A 21,870-nucleotide genomic window follows, 5' to 3' on the forward strand; every position below is an offset into this window, starting at 1 on the left:
AGCTAAATTAGTACATTGCTGCATATTCCATTGAGATAGTCATTCAGTTTGGAAAATAGTTGCTCCAGTTAAATTATTAAATCTTACTTAAGTAAATGGTTACAAACATGTACTCTCCACATTCACCTCCTATTAAATATCTGACTGTTTGCTTATGTGGTGGAGAAACAATCCTTCCTCCAACCTCTGGAATCTTTGGGCTGGTCTAATAATGCCACAGGTATGACACAAATTACCAAATGACAACCACTAAGTTTGAGAAGTCCATAGGCATGGGAACCTCACTCACATGACAGAGGCAGGAACCCCACATGCAGAAGAGCATCAGGGATAGAATGGACACGTGGACACACGAAATGTACTGAGGCCATGATGGTGTGAGCTGCCCCGGGGCTTCAAAGTGGCCTTGCAAAAGGATAGGAGCAGATGCTGTGAAAAAGGTGCTACTCCCATGATGTCCACACGGTGGCAACAAAAAGAGCATCTCCTGCTGGCTTCATCTCAGATGCTATTCTAAAGATGCACAGGAGATGACCATGTACAGTGTGAAAAAGGGCCCCACCCCCAGAGACCAGGGGTCCTGACAAGTCAGCCCTGGGTCCTCTGACTGCTGGGACTGCTATTACCTAAGAGAGGATGGAGCCTCATGGGATGAGCTCTGGATCCTCACCAGAGAACAAAAGAGGTCGTGTCAGGCCACCTTTGGGTCTTATAAGCAAGGGGAAGGACCCCACCTGAGACCTGGGGGTCTAAGAGGTCTGTGACCTCAGGCCTGGGCCACTTGAGTGTGGAGAGGACCACACAAGAGACAGGAGGGTCCTGTTACTGCACGCTTGTGTCCTGTGAGGGTTGAGAAAGGTCCCTCTCTGTGAAATGTACGTGTCCTGACCCTTCACCTTTAATCCTGGTGACTATGGGGAGGGGGTCTGATCTGAGAGAGCAGGGGGTCTTGTCAATTCAGCTCTGAGTCCTGGAAGCCTGAAGACAGCCCCCCTCCAAGAGTACAGGCTCTGCCACACCAGCCCTGTGATTGAGAGGTACACAGAGGCCGTGGGCCCATGACTGCGGAAAACATCTCTGCCTGCGAGTGTGATGGGTCCGGTCCCATCACCTGTGCGCTGTGGGTACAGCAACAGGGGCTTTGCAGAGAAAGCTGTGGGTCCTGTCACTTCAGCCCTGGGTCCAGGAATTGCAGGAAGAAGCCCCACCAGGGGGAGGAAGCTGTGGCTCCCAGTCAGCACTGGGTGTTGAGCAGGAGGAGAGGGCACACTTGGGAGGACACCTGGTCTTCTTACATCAGCCAGGATCCCAAAGAGTGTGGGGATTCAACATGGAATGGTCTGGTGTGCTGTCTCATCACCTCAAAGTCTTGTGAATGTGGGGTGGGCCCATCACTGAGAAAGTAGGGGGCCCTGCCATCTGAACTCTGGGTCCTGGGAGTATGGGAAGGGGCCTCTCCCTGAGAGGAGTGGGGACCTGTCACAGTGAACAGGGACCTGACCTGGGAAAGACAGGCGGCCTGCCTGACAGCTGAGTCCTGTGGACATGGGAAGGGCTCCCCCTGACAGAGTAGGGAGCCCGTCACACTGGCTCTGTCCCCTGTGTGTCTGGAAAACTGTCCCACCAGAGAGAAGAGCTGTTCCTGTTGCCTCAGCTCTGGGGCCCCTGAGTGTGGGGAAAGGTCCCTTCCAGAGGGTGCAGGGGGTCCTGTCACATCAGCTCTGGGTGCTGCGAGGCTGGGATCGGGTCACACTGGAGACAGGAGAGGGCAGAAGAGGGGAGCCAACACTGTTGTCCCAGTTTTTCATCAGTGCAAGTCACAGACCAACACCAAGCCCCAGGACTTCCTAGACAGTAACTCCTGTAAAGAAAGGTCCCAACTTCAGCAACCGAGTTGGGCAGGAAGCTACTATCTTCTGACACCTTCTGCCCGATGCCACCCGCCTAGTTTTGTTACAGTAGCAAAGTTCACTTTCATCTTTAGGGAGAGCTGCTCTCAGTGGCTACAGCAAGAAAGACCACTGTCAACCACTTCACTTAGGGGACCTGAACTGTCCCCAAACTCTATCTTGGCCCTTCCCCTGGCTGAGCACACAGTGAGAACCAGACTCCCACTGGGGCGGTGTCTGCTTGGACAGGGACATTTGTCTCACCAGCGATATTTCTTACACAAATGCTGACCTTCCTACTGGCACCGAACAGCCAAAGAAACGTCTGGAGAGAAAAGCGCGCCTGTAACCACCCTGCTGCCCGGAGGCCGCCCCTGTGCGCAGGTCCCTGGCTCAAGCTTCCGAGCCTCGGAGTCCAAACGTGGGGTCCAGCGACCCTCTCCCCGTTCTCGCCGTGGAAGAAAGGAGAAGACCTTCACCCCTTCGCCATGCTCCTCGGATGCCGATTTTCCCGGGTTTTCGTCTTTCATTACCAGGAAAGAGAGGGGTGAGCTAGGCGGCCTTGGAGAGCGCATCTCTGTGACCCCTCAACCCGCTCCAGCTCTGCAAACCCCCGGACCCGCAGGGAGGCTGCTCCCCTGCGCTCTCCCTTCCCGCCCACGGGGGAGCGGACCCCCCAAACCTGTATGAACATGCGGCCCACTGTCTGGTTTCCCACCCCATCGCCCTTCTCCCAAACCGTCCTGCAGTCTCTCAGGGTCCCCGTCCCCAAACCCCCCTTCTCTCAGTCGCACCCGAATTCTGTGCGGGCCCTGCCCCATCCCGCCCCCAATGTAACCAGTTCCAACCTCCCCCCGGGCGGCTCCGGTCCAGCCCCCTTAGTCCCCGCCGCTTCCCAGCAGGGTCCAGTCCTCCTTCCAGACGTTCCCCACCCTTCCCTTCTCACCCCGGCTTCACCCCCGAACCCCGACCCAGACTCACCGGGATCGCAGCCCCACCAGCACCTCCGAGACCCCAACACCCTCCCCAACCCCAGCGTCCCTCACGGAGCAGGGTTCTGGTCACTCCTCCTCTCAAAGTTCTCGACCCTCTGGGACCCGCATGACCCGCATGACCCGCGCCCCCCTCCGCTCTCCTTCCCGAGACCTCCGCCCCCGCAGGATCCTGCCCACGCCCCTCCGCCCCTGCGGGATCCTCCGCCCAGCACGTCCCGTCCTGTAGCCCCTGGGAAGGAGGAGAGGGCACGGGCAGGCCGAGGGGGGACGGGCCGGGTCTGAGAAGGGCCCCGGGGCCGGGAGACCAGTGGGAACAACAGGTCCGCAGGAAGGCCAGCGCCCCGACAAACAGATGTGAGAAAAACGAATCCTGTTCCTCTTTTATTTCATCATTATGGAATTTACCACCAACAGAGTTTTTTCTGACTCCTCACATTACCTCATTTCCTCATATTTTCTTTGAAGCCTTGTCTATTTCTATGTTTTTACATAACTAAAGTAATACAATTTTATTATTGTATGATAGCTTATTTACCTTGGTGAATCATGAAAAGCAATGTAATGATTACAAATAATACAATTTATTACAGTGAGGGGGAATAACACAGAGAAATATATGCCTTTGTGTATGTATGTATGTATGTGTGTGTGTATATACATGTATATATATATATATAAACTAAGTTAAAGTTAGAATTGAAAAGAACCAATAGCAACAAAACAGATACAATGCCTAACATTAACCTCAGCAAGAATGTGCATGATCCATGTGAACCTGAACAAAATCTTAAAACGATGCCCAATCAAAGGCACTTGAACAACTGGAAAGTAACATCGTATTCTTTGATAAAAATATAAGGATATCAATTTCCCAACGTTGCTTATTAATTTATTGTAATACAGTTTAAAATATCAACATTTAAAAACTAAAACAAACACATGTTCAGCACACTTGTTAAAATGAGGAATGAAAAGAGAATTCTGAAAAAGCAAATCTATAAATACAACCTAGCCCAACTGAACATAAGTATGTATTGTGCTATAAATCTACATTATTCTAAACAGTGGGGTAATGGCCTTTGAATAGACAAATTAATGGGACAGAATACAAAATCCAATAATAAATGCAAAGTCAGATGGAAATTTTCTGTGACAAAGATCTCTCCTTAGATCTGTGGGAAAGTATTTGTAATATAATAAAAGATACTGGAACAACTGAATAGGAAAAATGTTGGCCCTCCTACATTACATCCTCTGCCAAAATCAATTCCTTGATTGATTTTAGTAGCCACTTGTAACTAATATAAAACACTGAGAGCTATCTAAAATATGCAAAAAGATCTAAAGTGAAAGAATGCGGAAAATGTAGGGAACTGTTTCTCATGTGTGGAAATGTAGCTCAGCACTCACGTGGAAAACCCGTGGGGAGCAAGTGGCATGCAGGACCACGCCCACAGAGAGGTTTTCCTGTGAGGAGTCAGGCCTGCATTGCACCTACACTGCTATGAGACTTTCTTTTGCTAAAACTCCCTCACCCTGAATGGAGGCCTGAAGGGCTTACTGCAACTTCCTAAAATCTGAGCTAACCCTCCCAAGCATAGAGTGTGACCGGTTCAACCACTTTTCCCCTTGGTCTGCAACATTCTTCTCTTTCAAGTAATTAGCAGCATTCTTTCCTTTGCTCTCTGTAAAAAGGAGTCCCCTGCAGTGAACCTGTGCATAGTAAATGAGGACTACCCTCCATGTAATGTACCCAGAGAAGCAATAAAAGCTTCTCCAGACACAGGCCTCTGACCCTCTCGCCCTCTCTCTCTCTCAGAGAGTGGCCATGCCATCCCTTTCTCTCCACAGGACTTCTGTTGTCCGTGTGTATTTGTTCACTAGCAGCCACAACACACACAGATGCTGCCCGCCAGGATCCACATCAGGAAAATATGCTATATGAACATTAACCAAATGAAAATTATATAATAACATAGTAGACTTGAAGACAAAAAAACTTCTACACATAAACAGGAATACTTCATATCAGAAAGTTCAATTTACCAGTAACTTCCAAATTTTTATTCACTTAATAACATAAACTCAAAATTTTATATAGAACAGAGCTACATGGAAAAATACACAAAATAATAATCTTAATAGGTGATTCAACAAACCTTCATCATGCAGGTTCTGTTTCAGAGCCAATAAAACCCACAAAAATAGTAAAAATATTTTTAAAATAACATGAGAAGCAAATGGCATTCAATGTGCATAAGTACTTCACTGCACCCCAAAACTGCAAATTACAGATGCTTTCCAAGCACTCTGGAATCTTTTTAAACACTGACTATATAGTGATATAAAGCAAGTCTCAACAAATTAAAAAAGGACTAAAATTTGTGTGTGTGTGTGTGTGTGTGTGTTTCTTGCTCTCAGTGCCCCATTAATCAAGAAATCAGTAACAACAGATAACTAGAAAATACTTATATTTACAAATTATGAAATACAGTTCTAAATAACCACCCAAAAATAAATCACAATTGGAATTAGAAAATAATTTACGTGGAATGATGGTAAAAATACTGCATATCAAGGCCAGATCACTCAGGTTCCAAAGATAATCAAAGCCTCAAGATCAGTGGCTTTTACCCTGGCTGGTGTACCTCAGTGGATTGAACTCAGGCTGGGAACCAAAGGGTTGCCAGTTGATTCCCAGGCAGGGCACATGCCTGGGTTGCAGGCCAGGTCCCCAGTGGAGTCCACGTGAGAGGCAACCATACATTCATGTTTCTTTCCCTCTCTTTCTCCCTCCCCTGCCCTCTCTCTAAAAATGAATAAATAAAATTTTCCAAAAAAAAAAAAATCACTGGTTTTCAACCTAAGATTGACTTTGCCCCCGAGGGGACATTTGGCACATTGTATGGAGGCCTTCAGGTTGTCATTAGGAGGGGGTTAAGGTCAAAGTTACTTTTGTGCACTGAATAGAGATAACAATTGCTAATGAGCACCTACAATGTGGAGAAAAATCCCCCAGTCTCAGCAATGAGAAACCCTACTCTCTATGGAGCAGGATGAAGAGTCCACTAGAATACAAACAGCATGTGACTTTGCACCCTACATCTGAAATCACGCCTTTCTTTGGACAGGCAGCCTGGAGGCTGAGAGTTAAAGAACAACAACAAAAATAAATAAAAATGCCAGCCATCTTGCAAAGACTGGGGAGGAATGTCCTTGGCTAAGAAGACACCTGCGAAAGCTCAGAAGCCAAGGAAGATATGACACCTTAAGAGACTGCACCACACTGTGATAAACCACAGCACTGAGGGTCACTGTCTCCTTGCATTGCCCATAAATCACTCTTCAATAATTGTTTCTTAAAATTCTTCACGTGCAAATGCAGCTGAGCAAAGAGGAAATACAAGGTCTAGATGAGAAGTCATGGAGATGAGTGGAGAAGCCCTAAGCAGCACAGCCAGAGAGGGAGTCTGCCCCAGGGCTGCCTCACTTCAGGGCCTCCTCACAGCCCTGATGCTACATAACTAAGAAGCAGCACTACTGAGCTGATACACATTGTGCTGCTTCATGATTCACCGGTAACAACACTGAGCTCCTGAACAACCCTTCTGTACTCATAGCCATTCTGTATTAAAATTGAGGTATTTGCACTGAAGTTTCCTTCTTCACCACACCCCAACCTTGGGACTCCTGTTGATATTGATTTGGAGCCAACGACTATAAATTTATAGACATGCACATGGACCCCACACATAAACCCAGATGATTTCTCATCATCTTTCAGTGAAGCATCCTTGGGTGGCCTTCAGAAGGGAATGGAGTAAACACCAGAAGGTGAGTATTTCCCAAAGCCACACCCAAAGAGACCCCAGATCCGACACCCATAGCCAAATAGATTCAAACCCAGGACACAGACCTCAGAGACAGGACCCAGATCCATAACCAAGACTCCACGGCCAGACCCCAGAGTTGGAGCTGGACAAGGAACCCTAGTTGCCAGATGCCAGACACAGAAGCTGAACCACACTAGTCAGGGTTTGTAATATTCTTACTTGCATTTCTGTAAATGACCTTGGATCCAGTACTTAAATATAAAATTGATTGTTTTGATAAGAAATGATTTGCATCTCTCAAACAAACAGTAACTGTGTGACAGTATATTTTGCACTGTGGAAATGTTCCTGCTGGAATAGACTTTTGGGTGCAAATTGGACACTTTGGGTGGTCAAGGTGCTATTCAGATAAATAAGGCAGCACGGGGCACTGGATATAATGAAGATGTGCAGAATTTTTGCTGAGTCATTTTTAAATGCATACATATATAACCAATTGCTTCTTAACCATTCTTTTATATACAAAAATATGTATAGATAGGTTTCTTTTAAGTAAAAGAGAAAAGAACTGACACAACAATGACACAACGTTCCAAATGACATGAAGGAAAAGCAGTTTCCCCTGCATGTTGCCCAGACCCTGATCCCTGTGGCTGGTCCCTGTGTCTCCTTTCAGCACATGTCTTCTGCCTGGGTTTTTTGGTTTTAACACAATTTGTTTTGCGGGATACTTTTCTCACATAACAACATTACTTAGAAACTATTCTCTGTTAAATTCCATTAGAACCACCTTACTAGGTTTTATTTCTTTAATGAAATATCATGTATCCTCACCCATTTTCAGAATTCTATAATATTTCACAGTGTGATCAACCCATAATTTAACAAATTCTCTTCTACTGAAAACTTTAAAATTATGTTATTATATAAGTGTTGGATACAATATTTTAAACATATTTCATACACAGGGAAGCATAACTGGGGGGATTTTTCTGCTTTTTAAAATTTTTCATTTATTAATTTGAAATAGAAAGAGTTCCACTTATGTATTCATTCATTGATTGCTTCTTGTATGTGCCCTGACTGGAGAATGAACTGGCCACTTTGGCATATAGGCAGGACACTCTAACCAACTGAGATACCAGGCCAGGGCTACTAGGGGAAATTTTTGAAAAGTAGAATTTCTGGGTCAGAGGGTATGAGAATATTATTTCTGAATAGCTATCCTCAAAAGGATCTGGAGACTATGCACCAAAGGACCATTCCCAGAGTCTTTCAGAGCAAGGACACTGCACCTGCTTGCTCATCAGCCTCAGAGATCTCAGAAGACCTCTGGATTCCCCTAAGAGCCACCAAATTATGTTGACCTTAAAAATATAGCAGGCAGTTATTTTACCAGCAGATACAGGGTTTATTCGGAAATAGTAACAAAAAATGCAATTTAAGATAAGCAAATTTTAGCAAAAGATAGGTAAGCTCCACAAACAAATAAAGGAGAAGAACGTTGTTTTACAGGGAGAAAGGAGGAAGTTGGGAGGGGTCGTTTCAAATGAAAGTGCAGTGCAGAAAATCCTCAGTTCAGGGTGAGCATGGCTTCTCTCTGGCTGAGTTGCTGGGGAGTCGCTTTCTTCTGGGAGCACATGGTACATCTTCATGTTGGGGCCTGTGACAGATGATTTTTCCTGTAATTGCCCCTGGGTGGTGCAGTGTGGAGCACCCCCACTGACCCCCAACTCCTCTTTAGTGAGGTTTCCCTTTATGCAGTTTCACAGTAATAATTACAGTTAGTTGGTGCAGTTCCAGTCCATGGAAATCAAGTTATATTTATGTGTTCAAAACGAGGTAGGGACCAGAAACACTCTTCCCACTTTCTCCCGTGAAAGCCAGTAGCAGCTAAACAAACCCTGCTCTGTGGACTTCTGCCCTCAAATATGACATGTTATTTTTATGCAGAATACTTGAATGTTTTTCCAATACTTCTAAATTTATTTAGTGTTGTTTGGTTTTAACTTGTCTCCCTATTTCTGAAACGTGTTTGCACCTGAGTTACTTAAACATACCTATTACTCATAACGTCACTTTTTGAGGCGTGAAATTCTCAGTGTGTTTTCCAGTATGCTTATTATGTCATTTAAATATTTGAGCCCTCTGGGACTCGTTTCGTGTGTATGACTTCAGTGGTCAGAATCTACTGACTTATGTTTCCACAGAATGCAGTGCAGTCTTGACCATTTCCTCATTGGTTATGCAGCTTTTGCTGAAAGTGGCTTTGATAAGGGAGGGCACAGATGGGTCCAGAAGAAAGTTGGGGATCCCGACTACAGTCTAGTGGAACAAAGACACTTTGTCACGTGGCAGGAAGGCCACATCCACCCTAAAAACTGGCCCGGGCTCAGAGCTCCCAGACCCTGCAGAGCGGGTTTCCTCCAGCTGCTGGAAAACTAGCCAGGGACACCTCCAAGCCTCCCTGCAGGCTGTGTGACAGGCTCTCTGGAGACCCAGAGCAGCCAATCCTAGCGGGGCTGGGCGGGTCTTCCGCTGGCCAGTATGGAACCCAAGGGGCCCCGCCTCCTGCCCCGCCCTTCCAGCGTCTTCTGGCCACTCATTGGTGGGCAGGGCTGGGATCGCAGCACTGATTGGACCACATCTCCCACGTGGCTATCCAGGTATGAATCTCGCCCCCCTGCTTCCCCCCCCACCCCCGCCCTCCACACAGCGCCTTCTCTCTTTCCGAGGGCAGAAAGCCCAGGCGCCCGGAGAGGACGCTGGTCCGAGGTGGGCAGGGCAGCAGGGGCCCCGGGGAACTGACCGGTAAGCGGGGAGCCTTGCCACGTGGAACCCTTAGCCGGAGACCGTCAAAGTCCAGCCCGAGAGACCCCGATGCCCTCATCCCCAGGGGCCCCGAATCCCTTCAGCATCGAGGGGCCCACGTGCGCCAACCCGCAGGACCCCCACGCTTAGACCCCCAAACAGCTCGAAAACCCCAGTTCCCCTCAGCTCGGGGCACCATACGTGCAGCTCGCCCGGAAAGACCGAGTCTCCCCGATCTCAGAGAAGCTAAATGCCGTCGTCCTGGAAACGAACTCCGTGCGGGGACCCGGAAGCCCCTCGATGAGAGGCCCCGAGTCTCCTCCGCCGCCGGGGTCTGACCCTCCCCTCCCCCCAGGCCTCAGCGTCCTCAGCCCGGAAGCCGCGGGATCGAGTCCTCAGGGACCCCGAGCCTGTCGGCCTGAGAGACAGCGGTCGGCCGGGGACCGCGCCTGCGTCCCATGCGGGCCTCTCCGGATCCCCGGGTGCGCCTCCCCGCCCTTCCCGGGACAAGCGCGTTTCCGGTCGCCGCTGCCTCAGGCCCGGGCCGCGCTGAGGTGACACCTGGAGGGAGGGGCGGGGACAAAGGCCCAGCCCTGGCGGCTCGGTCCATCCAGGCCCCACGGCCCCCTCTCTGGGCGCCCTGCCAACGGGGAGAAAGGCCGGTACCAGAACGTGAAGGGGAACTTCCACCTGCTCGCCGGCCCAAGTAGCGAGTGCCCAGGGGCTCCGCCCAGGGGCCTGGGGAACCCGCAGGGCTGCTGGGCAGGCCCCGGCTCAGGCGGCTCCCTCCTGCGTGGACCCCGTGGGGGAATTTGCTCCTATGTCAGAGGAGGGCTGGCGCTGATGGTGCAGCGCTCACAACTCGCTGTAGACTCTCCCATCCCATCGGAGCCAGTCCCACGGGCTTCCTGCTGCTTTTTGCTCCTCCAGGCTGTTTGCTTTCAGACAAAGGGTTCGTCTCTTTCCAGGTCTCAGGGCCCTGAGACCAGCTTTTCTATGTCACCACTGCAGGCAGGCCACCAAGATCCACGAGGAGGACCCTGAGGACTCCGATGAAGAATGGGCTCCAAGGCAGCGAGGTGAGGGGCAGGAGGAGGCAGAGCTGCCCTCCTGACACGGACCTGGTGTAGGTCAGGCTGCATCTCGGGACAAAACCAGGGGACAGGGTTTGCTTGTCCAGCAAACACACAGGATGCAGAACAGTGTGTCGTACAGTGAGGGGATATGCCTGTAAACTTTCATGTGTGCAAAATCACCTTATATATTTATAGACACATTAATAACCAGTAAATGTATAAGAATATACAAGTGAATAAGAAATTCAGAAGAGTTGTCATTGCAAGAGAGAGAGACAGGTCTGGATGGTGAGGAGTGTCCCCATAACTGGCTGCCACATGGCCTGTGTGGAGACAGACGGGGAACAGTATTAACATGGTGATGATGGAACTGCAGAGAGGGCCAGGGTCAGAAGTGGGTGATCACTGTATCATTTCCTAATATTGGCTATGGTGCTGTTCTGTCCTATATCATGAGTGTTTGATTGGTGGGGTCAGTCCACTTTCATGGGTCTTGGGTTGAAACACAGCTGAAGGCAAGATGTGATCTTTAACTTGACTAGAATTCTGTTTCTGTGATCAGCAGACTGTGGATGCCAACCAGAGTCTAATGATAAGGAAGGGTGTGGATGGCTGGTATGTGCACAGCGGGGAGGATACCAGAGAAAGGAGATGAGGGGTTGGTAGTGCCCTTAGCCTGGACAAGGCCAGTTTGAACGAAGACAACAGAGCAGAGAAAGGGTTGTGTTGAAGACATGGAGTCTCTGTGCAGTTACTTTTATTACATTTTTTTCAGGAGAGGCCTATTTATTTATTTATTTAAGTTTTGTTTTTTTTTTTTTAATTTATCTTTAGTGGGGAATGGAAGGAGAGAAGGAGGGGAATATCAGTGTATGGTTGCCTCTTGTGAGTGCCCTGCTGGAAACTGGCCTGCAACCCAGGCATGTGCCCTGACTGGGAATTGAACTGCGATTGTGTGGTTTGCAGGCCCGTGCTCAATCCACTGAGCTACACCAGCCAGGGCTCAACTTATTTTTTAATAAATGTAATAGATGCTCTATGAACATAGGAGGAGGTGTAGAAGAAACTTTGTCTATTTTTTTATCATTCTAATGAAATTAGTGGATGGCCCCAGTAGAAGCATAGGCCTTAAAGATACCTCGGAAAACATTTTCCAACCATCCATGGATTGTTCTTGCACTACTCTCATTTACAGTTCTGTGTCCCTAAAAAGAATCTCCAGATTTTAGGAACAGTTACCAACCAAAACACTGATTTCTCATCATCTTTCAGTAAAGCATCCTTGGGTGGCCTTCAGAAGGGAACAGAGCAAACACCAGAAGGTCAGTATTTCCCAAATCCTGTTGACAAGAAAATTTTCCTCATGGATAGAAATGCAGAAAGTATCCTAGGAACTGCAGCTTTCCTTTTCCTCGTCTCTTCAACACATTGTCCGATACTACCATCTTTTTTAAAGATTGTATTTATTGATTTTTTTGGAAAGAGGGGAGAGGGAGAAAGTAAGGGAGAGAAGCATGTGCGAGACACACCTGTATAGGTTGCCTCTCACACTCCCCCAAGTGGGAGACCTGGTCCCCAACCCAGGCATGTACCCTGACCGAGAATGGAACTGCTGACCTTTCACTCTGCAGGCCAGCGCTCAATGTGCTGAGTCACACCAGCCAGGGCTCATCATCATCTTAATAGTTAACAACTATAGCAACAATAGTAACTACCATTTGTTTCATTCTCATGTTTCAGACGTTAAGAATTCTATGTGAATAAACTCACTTAAACATCACAACAACCCGAAGAGGTACGTACTATAACTGTCACCAGTCATGATGAGGGAAGTGAGCTTTCAGAGATTCAGAAATTTTTTTAAAGAATTTATTTATTTATCTTAGAGGGGAAGGGAAGGAGAGAGAGAGAGAGAGAAATAGCAATGTATGGTTGCCTCTCGTGTGTCCCCTGCCGGGAACCGGGAACTGGCCCGCAACCCAGGCATGTGCCCTGACTGGGAATCGAATCACGATCGTGTGGTTCACAGGCCCGTGCTCAATCCACTGAGCTACACCAGCCAGGGCCAGAAATGTTTGACTACATGTCTAACATCACAGTGTCAGTGGTAGTGCAATCTAATCCATGGTTGCTTCTCTAAACCACTTACGAGCTCATTGAAACTTTCATAGTTTTACCCTAGCCAGCATGACTCAGTTGGGTGTCGTCCTACAAAGCAAAAGAGCGCTGGTTGGATTCCTGGTCAGGATACATGCCTGGGTTGTAGGCCAGGTTCCCGGTTGGGGTACTTGGGAGAGGCAAGTGACCAATGTTTCTCATGTCAGTGTTTCTCTTTCTCCCTCCCTTCCTGTCTTCCAAAAAAATAAACAAAATCTTTTTTGAAATTAGAAAAATAAACTTTCATAGTATTCTAAAGTTTACATTGTCTTATCCATATGCCATTACAACATTCTTCTGACCGATGATTTCAACCAAAGTTCTTCTCTGCTATGCTGAAGTGAGAGATGCACTAAGACCCTCTGACTAAGGAAAGCGTACAATGTGTAGATAGTTTGTACAGTGGATGGTCCCAGATGAAGAAGAATGTAAAATGTCCAGGATCACAGCCTCCCACTCTAATTAAGAGCATCTCTCACCCCTGAGGAGCTTCAGGTTTCACGATTGAGGAATAACAAGTAATAAAGTGACTTAAGGATTTGATATAGGTTACACACTATTCAACAGAAACTCATCCATCTGGAAGTGATTTCAAATCCCCTTCAGGATAAAGTAGCAGCTTTCTCTAAGTTCTAATGAGGCCACTCTCATCCTGTTTAGAATCATTTGTTCAGCCTGCCTGCTCTGTGTTGTGAGCTCTTTGAGAGGCTGGTCCATACCTGAGACATGTCAGAGGTCACAGGCCCAGATCAGGGCTCCTGAGGACCCCCGAATGTTTGCTGAATGAATGGTTTCACAATTGCAAAATAAATTAGAAGATGGTCAATGAACGCTGAAGGTAATTTCTGTGGGATTGAAATATGGAGAGAGATGAGGGGTAAATTGATAGCACATTCATGCTGTAATCACATAATTCACAGAACACTTTGTTGAACAGTATTTCAGTACACATTCACTATAACATTAAAAATTAGCATGTTATAGGTATGGACACTAAAGACAACTAGCTACTGCTACAGCCTTATTCAAACAATTGGTGGGAACCAGCTAACCTAAGTACAAATATTCTTTGCAAGGTATTGCAAATATTTATCATTTTAGCTATTGTCTACACAAGTTTCTGCCAACTATTTATTTATTCTCTTTCCAATATCCTTCACTCTCAATTTTATAGAGACAGTTGAAAGAAAATCCATAAGGCATGAGTTGTAATCTTGGATTCATTACCCACATTGGCCCTATACCCTCTAATATTCATACTCCTGAGGTATTTCCAAGGGTTGAAGTATTAAAGATATGCATGTAAATTATATGATAGGCCTTAAAAATTCAATACATGTTATCTTTTAATATATGACTCATATTGAAGGCAACATTCAGGGTGCCATTAAGCAATGAATATAGTTTGAAGGAATTATCAGTAACAGCAAATTTGATGAGTGCAAGTGACTCAGAGCAGGCCCAGAAATCAGTGTTACCTCCTGGAGAAGCATGTGCCTTTGGAAAGCACACTAGACAAAAGTCGGATAAGAGAGAATGATTTGGAAAGTTCAGTCCCTCTAAGTGCTACAGAAGGCCTGCACAGAGTGAAGTTACCACTGGGCCTTTGGGCAACCCTATAAATTCTCTGAGCTCCCAAATGCTAATGTGTGAAGTGAAGATAAGGAAACATCACTCATATTGTTTGAAAACATTAAATTGAATTTAAAACAGGTGACACATGCAAGTTGTCCAAAAAAAATCCATCTTTGATAATAGCAACCACACTTTATTGGTGTTGTGTGCCCAGGCCTTTACTCAGTGTCTAACACACAAAGTGCACTCAATGACTATGTTATGAATAATGAAAGGCTGTCAAGTAAACCTGGTAATGGGAAGATCTAGAAACTAAAATTGAATCAGTCATCTGTAGTTAGTGTGGCATCTTAGTCTTCTGAGCCAATAGTTAATGGAGTAAAATACTAGAGTATACAAAAGGGAAGGTAATAATTTGATGGAAGGAGATTGTATTATCTGACAAAATGGGAACTAACATTCCAGACCCCACCAACCTTGCTCATTTGCTCTTCTCCAACTTAGAACTCAGGAGAAAGGAAATGGACGTGAAGATGTACAGCCTACAAGAAAGAAAGGACTGTATGTACCAAGAGGTCACCGAGCCCCAGGATGATGACTACCTTTGTAAGTGACCCTCACTAAAAAACAAGTTATGATACAATAATTCCATCTAATCCTTTGGTCCCCAAATCATTCCCTTCCTCTAGTGACCTGGAGTACAGGATTGAGTCTTAATGATGTGAGTACTGGACTCCCTCTGAAGTTCTTTGTGTCCAGGAACATGCACTATACCTTTCCTAACCCCTGTTGCTCTCGCCTCCAAATTGTGAGAAGTGTCAAAACTTCTTCATCGAAAGCTGTGCTGTGCATGGGCCCCCTACTTTTGTAAAGGACAGTGCTGTGGACAAGGGGCATCCCCACCGCTCAGCCCTCACCCTGCCCCCTGGGTTGAGAATCGGGCCATCGGGCATCCCTGAGGCTGGGCTTGGAGTGTGGAATGAGGCAGCTGATTTGCCTGTGGGTCTGCACTTTAGCCCCCTTATGAAGGACACATCACAGAAGATGAAGAGGCAGCCAAGAGCAGATACTCCTGGCTGGTGAGAAGTCTTTGCCTCTTCCACTTTGCTCTGGCTTCCCACATTCCTTCTGAGGCTTGGAGGGACCTCACCTCTTATGTGCTAGACATGGAGGGGGTGATGTGGTTAGCTCTGTGTACTGACTGGACTTCACATGAACACAGAGCTCCTGTTTAAGGATCAGAAAGTAAGTGGGAGCAAAGTGGTGCAGAGACAAAGGAGTGGCTTGCCCCTTGTGGGATTCCTACTGTGATTGGATAGGTAGACTCAGATGTGTAGGTAATGAGTAGGAAAAATATCACGTGGTCATAGCTGGCAGTTGAATCCCCATGCAGGCTGAACAAGCTTTGGTGACTGTGGAGTAAAATAATTCTGACTATTACTTTCCCACCAAAAAAATAAAAGGTCTTTAACTTATTTTCTGAAACATAGATCGTCAAAGGGAGAAACTGCTATGAGTATGTGGATGGAAAGGACAGATCCTGGGCCAACTGGATGAGGTGAGGTCAGCAGGTCTCTGGGTGCCAGAGGGGACACTCATCCCCCACAAGCCCATATATCTGTCCCTCTCATCATGCCTCCCTCAGTGGTCTCCCTTAATCCTTTTTTTCTCTTTTTCTCCATACAGTGTTCTTTCATTTCAGGGGTCTTTTAGGAAGAAAGTATAGCACATGTCCTCAAAATATAAAGCTCTCTATTAGACACAATTTGGGCACTGGAAAGGTCCTTGAAGAGCCTAGATTCACCAGGGACACTGGTTAATCCAGGGACACCCCTGGATTACACTTTAATTTATCAAAAGAACATTAATTAAGCACTTACCATACTCCAGTTTAAGTGAAGGAATACATTACTTAAACAGATCACACAACCCATGTCCTTATGGAGGACTTCTTGCAGACAGACATAAAAAATTGCTTTTAGAAGCATTCAACTATAATTTCCAGGAAGTGCATAGTGTCAAGATAGCACAAACCAAGGGTTGCCTAAACCTATGAGGGCAGGAAACCATCCTGACTTATAATTAGAGCTGGGCTCTGAGGCCTGCAGAGGAATGGTCATGGGCCCCTTTCCTGAGAAGGGCTCTCTTTTATCAGGGATAACAGATTGTGAATCAACTACTCTTGTTCTGTTTTATTGTACTAAGACAAAAAGACTTCCAATTTTCTATGGTAATCTTGGGCAGGCAAGTGAATGGTACCCTAACTAAAGGGTAGGAGGGTTGGAGAAAGGCCTCTCAGGAGAAAACAGACATGGGCTGAGTGCTGGATAATTAGTGAGCTAATTTCGAAGCAGAGCCAGAGATCAAGCAGCAGGTTCTGTGGTGTAAGACAACTTGATTTAGAGTTTGGAGAATCCAGATATCACTGGATACTATGGCCAATCATGGTGGAGGTTAAGTCTAGAACTGGGTGTTAGAAAATGGTATTAGGCAGGATGAACACTGCCAGCGGGACTTGGAGGTAGGAATTCACATGACACACTGGTAGATGCTCAGACACCGAACAAAGATTCCCCGGGAGCATTAGGGGCAGTGGGCAACACCAGAGCCTGAGGGCCTTAAGAATCAGTGAGGAACTGGACATGGACGTAACAGGTACTGGGAATTCATCACTTTGCTTTTCTTTCCCTTCATCTTCCTCAACCCCACGTATGTGAACTGCGCCCAGGATCATGAAGAGCAGAACCTGGTGGCCTTTCAATACCACGGGCAGATTTTCTACCGAACCTGCCCGGTCGTCAGGCCGGGCTGTGAGCTACTGGTCTGGTGCGGGGACGAGTATGGGCAGGAGCTGGGCAGCAAGTGGGGCAGCAAGTGGAAGAGAGAGCTCATGGCTGGAAGAGGTGGGTACCACTGTTCTTCAAAACAGAAAGAAAAGAAAGAATTCTCCATAGAAACATTTATGATCTAACTCTTAAGTACAGTAATATCTACTCTTAAAGTCAGTAAAGTTTTAAATCACATGCTTCCGAAATTCATCTGCCTTTGACTCTTAAGCAAAATTTTTATAATTTGTATTTTTAAAATATTTCATACACAAAATACACAACTGCATATAGTGCTGAAAGACTGAGAGGCAAAAAAAGAAAAGTTTTCAAGCACCAACCAGTTCTCTAACCAACGCAGTTTTTCTGCCACTTTTATAGTTATTTCTTAATTTTCCTCCGTACTTCTAAATAATACATTTTTGTTTGTAGGCATTCATTATTTCTGAAAGATTTTGTCCTGGCTGGCGTGGCTCAGAGGATGGAACACCGGCCTGTGAACTAAAGAGTCACCAGTTTGATTCCCACGGGGGCATAGTCCTGGGCTTTGGGCCAGATCCCCAGTATGGGGCATGTGAAAGGCAACCACACATTGATGTTTTTCTCCCTCTCCCTCCCTCCCTTCCCTCTTTTCTGAAAATAAATAAATACATAAAATTTTTTTAAACAAGATTTTATTTATTTTTACAGAGAGTGGAAAGGAAGGAGAAAGAAAAATCAATATGCAAGGGAAACATTAACCGGTTGTCTATGGCACACCCGCAACTGGCCCACAACCCTGGCATGTGCCCTGACTAGAACTGAACTTGTAACCTTTCAGTTTTCAGACAACACCGAACCCACCAAGCCACACCATTCAGGCAGTGCACATTGGTTCATCATTTTAGTGAATCATCATGAGAGATCCTACTCTGTGGTGCACAGTGTCCTGGGACCTGGAAATACAGATTAATGTAAGGATCAGAATCACTGCTCTTGAGCTGATGAGGGAAGGAGGGAAACCCAGGCACACATGGTTGCCTGTGCATAATACCATACAACAGTTGGTGCTTTGGAGAAAACTAGTCTAAAACAAGTGCCTGGGGATTAGTGTGAGGGGAGGTGTGTGGCAGGTCGTCTGGGAAGGGCTCTCTCAGGAGACAACATTTACAAAAATACCTGCGGGCAGAGGATCCCAGGCAGAGGGAGCAGCTAGTGCAGAGAAGAAAAGAGGTGCAGTGTTGGATTGGCTGAGGGTCACTCAGGTATCTTCTCAGCACAGAGGGTAAGAACAGAGTTCAGATAGATGCTTAGCAGCCCGGAGATGCAGTGCTGATGATCCGAGTTGAGACACTGGGGACTTTCCTGAGTGCAAGTGTGCGGTTGTCAGCTGTAGAGTGGTGTGTTCCCTGTTCTGATTAAGCTTTGTTAATTTTTAGAAAATAAACTCCAGTGGGGAATCCCCTCAGATTACTTCATCTCCAAGTGAGAGAGCATGTACACTGGCCAGAGAGGAACCAGAGTCAGGCGTGTAAGAAATGTGGTTGAAATATTTTGAAACAGGTCTTAGTGTATTTGAAATAGTCTAACACTGAATGAGATGAAGCATAAATATTTGGTGTGAGGCTTGAGGAAGGACATTTCATTTTACTATTTTGGAAAACTGAGAGAAATAATTCTTAGTTGGGGCCTGTGGTTTTCCTCTTGAACATGACTTAGAAGATACCTATAGATGGCAAAGGTCCCTGCAGCTCCACCCACACAGGGAGTGAAATCCACGCAGATATTCTCATCAACATCTGCCCTGACCAAACCTTTCTCTTTCAGCGGAACCAAAGCCAGAGGTGCACCCATGTCCCTCCTGCTCTCTGGCCTTCTCCAGTCAGAAATTCCTCAGCCAACACATGAAATTCAATCATCCCTCTCAGTTTCTCCCGGGAACATCTGCAAGAAAACACCTCCAAGCAGAGGAACCCTGTCCAGAGGATCAGAATCAGCAGCAGCAACATACTAGTACACACAGCTGGAAAGATAAACCTGAAGGTCAAGAGGTCAAAGGAAGATCCAAACCTTTGCTTAAAAGGATCAGTCACACGAGAATCTCAAGACCCTTTTTTCAACCTTCCAAAGAAGGAATGAGTAGCTCTAGTGAGTATGAGAGAATGATGGAGGAAGAGCCTAGCAGAGACCAGAGAGAGAGTCCAGAGGATACAGGCAAGTTCTTTGTAAAAGTAGGAATGTCAAGAATTGTAACGATCGAGCATGGAAGGTGTTGGCAAGACTTAAATGATGGATCACATCTCATCACACACCAGAGGACAAACTCTGGGGAGAAGCCCTACGTTTGCAGGGAGTGCGGGCGAAGCTTTACATTCAAGTCAGATTTCATCAGACACCAGAGGACACACTCTGGGGAGAAGCCCTATGTTTGCACGGAGTGCGGGCGAGGCTTTACACGCAAGACACATCTCACCACACACCAGAGGACACACTCTGGGGAGAAGCCCTATGTTTGCTCGGAGTGCAGACGAGGCTTTACATGCAAGTCAGATCTCATCAAACACCAGAGGACACACTCTGGGGAGAAGCCCCATGTTTGCAGCAGGAGTGAGTGAGTCATTAGCATTAAGTCACATAGCAATAGCCATAGAAAGTCCACAGCCCCTTACTCTCCCCAAGATTGTAATTAGTAGAGAAGTAACTGGTTAAACAAACCCTCCGGTTTTATTACAAGAGATGAAGTGGACAAACAGTTCCATAGTGATATGGGGATGTCAGCCTGAAACTCGTTCATGGTTCTTTAACCTATTCTAAAACGTTTTGTCTCCATACACATCTCATTTTCACCATCACTGAAAGCAGAGCGTTCCTAAAGAGCCACAAGGAACTCATATTCTCAGCCACAGAAATTCAACTCCTGTAAATGTGGAATCAGTCTACTTTTGTTACTCCTCAAAGAGAGGGATTTGAGACAGACTCACTCAGGAAGGGAATTCCCCAGACTCCTGGAAAGGGCCCTTTCTCCCAGTCAGCTCCCTACCCCTCCTCCCTTGGCTTCTCTTGGCTCTTCTGGTTTCCTACGACCCCTGGAGCCTCTGAGGTGAATGAGAGGGAGAGATCGATGATTGTGCATGGACACGAGCTGCTTGGTCTGGGCACTTGATCTTCCTCACTCTCCTTGCTGCCTTTTCAGGGTCAGCATTTCCTGGTGCACAGCATACAGATTCCATACCAGTCCATAGTGCGTGTGAGTCTCAGCTCTGTTTTCTCCAGCTGTGTGACCTAAGGCAAGATTCTCAACTTCTCTCTGCCCCCTTCCTAGTCTGTGCAATGGAAGTGGGAACTCCAGCCTTTTGGTTTGACATTCAAAGTTGAGTCAGCACAGACAGAATCTGGCAAGAGGAAAGCTGAGATTGTAGGCCCTACTGAACAGCCTTCGGTGCCCATGTCTTCCTGGTCTTTAGTGGTGGACAAAGGAAGCTTAGGACAGGGTAGGGGGTGTACCAAATTCAGAATTTGAGTAGCCCCATAGCTTTCCCCACATAGACTGAGCTGCCCTGGGAAGGAAGCATGAGGTTGGGGATGTGCCTCCCTCCTGATCACCACCCTCTCACTGAGCCTGGGCATCCTCAGAGCCTCCTCAGCATAGGCAGGTGGTACTGAGAGTGACCTGTGACACAAGACCCTCACCCACCCCTTGCTGAGAACTGACACTGAAACAGCATCTGCCTGCACTGGGGTGTTAGGCAGGATAGACGGTGAGCCAAGGCAGGGAGGGTGAGGAAGACGTGTCACCCACTAACTCAGCAGTCCTGAGTCTGGTCCAGTTCTATTGCCAGATGTTCTGGCATCACAAGAAACACCATGCTAACACGTTGAAATTCTAGGTCTTGTTTCCACTATCTGGGAAAGAAAGGCTTTCAAACTGTATTCATCCCAAGGCCTAGAAGATGGGAGGGGGTCTACAGCACTCAAGGAAAGGACCCCCAAAACAAATCTGGTTAATTCCTCACCTCTGTACCCTATCTTTTATGAGAGGGTCCTGCGTGCTTACAGAAAGAGCCCATTGTTAACTTTGGGTAACTGCCTCAACTTAAACTGTCTCCTGTCATGGATCTACTTTACAAGATGGCCAAGTGGGGTCAGAAGCAAGATAAGGCTTCAAGCTAACAACCCCCACACATACCTACGTTAGGGTAGTCCATTCCCTTGGAAGCTGGCACCACTTTTACCCACCAACCAGTATGCAAATTCCCCACCACCACCACCATCCCACCAACTGTGTAAGTCCTCTGGACAAAGGGCCTGGTGCTCTTGCCTTTCACCCCCACCTCAGCAAGACCTGTCCTCTTCCATGAGAATGTGTCACTAATAAACCCTGCTTGCACAGTAATACACTTGCTGATCTGTAATCCTTTACTGTGTTAGCAAGAACTGAGTTTCTCCTGTGACAGGTGCACCCAATCTGCATGTGGCATTCATGAAGCCCACAACACAGCAGCTTCTGTAATGCACTCTCCTTGTACCTGGGCCCCACAGAGTTTAATGCACTGCTGACACCACCTCAAAATTATTACTTATTGTATCTTTGAACTGATTTGTGAAGTCTGACAACACAACAAAGAACTTTATGACTCATCCATGAAGAGACACATGTATTATTTTAAACATTGTATTTATTTATTTTTAGAGAGGGTGAGGGAGGGAGAAAGAGAGGGAGAGAAACATCA

The 21,870-nt window shown here is 46.7% G+C and overlaps 1 pseudogene; it reads left to right on the forward strand.

The window, feature by feature from the left end:
- Window positions 1-9,437: 9,437 nt before the first annotated feature.
- On the forward strand, window positions 9,438-19,919 carry LOC118977915 (histone-lysine N-methyltransferase PRDM9-like; annotated as a pseudogene).
- Window positions 19,920-21,870: the final 1,951 nt, after the last annotated feature.

Source organism: Sturnira hondurensis, unplaced genomic scaffold (genome assembly GCF_014824575.4).
Source record: "Sturnira hondurensis isolate 20B ecotype Veracruz unplaced genomic scaffold, ASM1482457v3 Scaffold0021593, whole genome shotgun sequence".
Taxonomy (NCBI): domain Eukaryota; kingdom Metazoa; phylum Chordata; class Mammalia; order Chiroptera; family Phyllostomidae; genus Sturnira; species Sturnira hondurensis.